Below are 2,129 nucleotides of genomic sequence, written 5' to 3'. Positions count from 1 at the left end.
ACGGGGGTAAGCTCAACGTGGCAGGATCCTATCTTGAGTCCTCCGGCATCTGGTGCCCTTTGGAGCAGCCTCACCGCATCCTGCCTCACATTTGAGCTCCCATCAGTGCCAGCCAACGCCCTACATGGGGAAGCCAGGCTGTTCCCCCAGGAGACCGCGTAGCTGTGAATAAACATTAACAAATCGCTGGGGTTTCCGATGGCGAGAAGTGCCGATCAATGTGTGCTTGTCAGTCACAGCGGGGCCGGGGTTAAATTGCGAAATCTCTTTCGCCGTGAAAGGGGTAGTGAGAGGGGCAGGCAGGTCTATATTTATCCCCGCGAGCAGAGACAGGAGTTCACAGCACCGCTTTCCTCGCCACCACACCTGTCAGACAAAATCCAGAGGCACACCTTGCCGTGCCGCGCTGCAGGCCGGGGCTGGCGAGGCTCGGATTTCCCTCGGTCGGGGAATTAGAGGCAGGAGGTGATGCACCGGGGCAGCCGGGGTGCGTGCTGCACTCCTGCTGCTGCCGCAGCCCCGGCGCTGTGATGGCAGCGGGGCCGCCCGTCCCTGGCCGTGCCCACGCAGCTCTCGAGGAACAGCGGGGCTCGTTTTACACCTCTGCCCAGCCTGAGCTCGGCACCATCCACCTGCTCATTCTCTTGGCCCCTTTCCAATGGCAGCGGTGACCCTTCCTTTGCCAGACAGCCAGGCCCTGTTCAGGGGTGGGGAAAGGCTGCCTGTCCCCAGGCTGGGACTGTGCCCGAAGGCACGGGACATGTGTCCCGGGCTCCCGCAGGGCTGCACGGTCCCAGCCGGCAGAGCGCCATTTCTCCCTCTCCTCTCCTGAGCGTGGCTGAAAGCCGCTCACCGGCTGCGCTAATAAATGGGCACAGCGGGACACAAAGAGCTCTGGCAGCTGCCCCGGGCTGCGCGGGGCTGGCCGGGGCTGGGCTCACCGCCGGTGCCGGTGCCGGTGCCCGCCCGAGCCAGCCCGCCGGCAGGGGAGCACGCCGGCAGCTGTGCCCACAGCTGTGCCCACAGCTGGATCTCCTGGCCAGGCTGGCGCCCCGGGGCAAGGTTGTCCTCCCGAAGCTCGGGATGCAAGCTCTCGCATCGCTGTCGGTGTACACTTTCCCTTTTCCCCTGGGAGAAGCCGGTCATTAGGCTCTTATCCAGTGAAAGTGTGGGGGGTTTAAAGCAGAGGTAGTATTCGTTTCTTTTAAGTTGATGAAATGTGCTTGAAATAATTACATTTTTTGTACTTAGCACTTCTCAGCCCAGGGCATTAGAGTGATTTACAAGCAATTATGAAGCCTGCTGGGAAGATGATTTATCCCCATTTTGCAGATAGGATGTGGAAAATAAAGGTTGAGGGCCTGTTCTTCCTCCTTGGCCATGGACACGGAGATCGCAGATGATTGCTGTCTCCGTGGAATGGGGCACAGGCAGCAACAGGCACTGCCACCGAAGCGGAGATGTCCGAGTGCCGAGACACGGAACACTGGGGCCGGGGTGGCTGCCCGGGACTGTCATTTGCCCCACAGGGAGGAGGGACACGGGGAGAACGGGGCGACAGAGCGGTGCCAGGGAGATTTTGGCGAAGGACAGAATGTCCTGGAGCAGCTGGACTGGAGAAGGGTGGGAGCTTCTGAAGGCGAGGGGATGGAGAAAGATGGGGCGAGAGGTGGGGAGCCCCTCTGGCCGAGCTGCCGTGAGCGCGCCGAGCTCTCCCGGAGGCGGGACAGGATCTCTGCCCTCTCCGGAGACGGGGCGGGAGCTCCGTCCCTCCCTCCCCGCGCCCCCGGGGAACGGGCTGTGCGCTGCTTCCAGCGGGGCGGCCCCGGGCCGAGCAGCCGCTCCGGACGGAGCCGGGGCGGCCGCGGGCGGAGCGGAGCGAGGCGCAGGCGCGGCGGGGCCGGTGCCGGTAGGCGGCAGCAGCAGCAGCAGCATCCTGCGGAGCGGGGCCCTCCCGCGCCCCCGGTGAGGTCGGGGACCCCGCGCACCTGCTCGGGGTTTGCCCTCGCTTCCAGCGCCCCGCCGGCCGTGAGCCCGCAGCCCCGCCGTGCGTGCCGGGCCCGCAGCCGGAGCCGCGGGGTCACCGCTCGCACCGTGACGCGTTGGGAGCAGAAAAATGGGACGAAAGG

The sequence above is a fragment of the Pyrgilauda ruficollis genome, unplaced genomic scaffold (assembly GCF_017590135.1).
Source record: "Pyrgilauda ruficollis isolate IOZ18807 unplaced genomic scaffold, ASM1759013v1 scaffold7, whole genome shotgun sequence".
NCBI lineage: Eukaryota > Metazoa > Chordata > Aves > Passeriformes > Passeridae > Pyrgilauda > Pyrgilauda ruficollis.
This window is presented reverse-complemented; position numbering follows the sequence as displayed.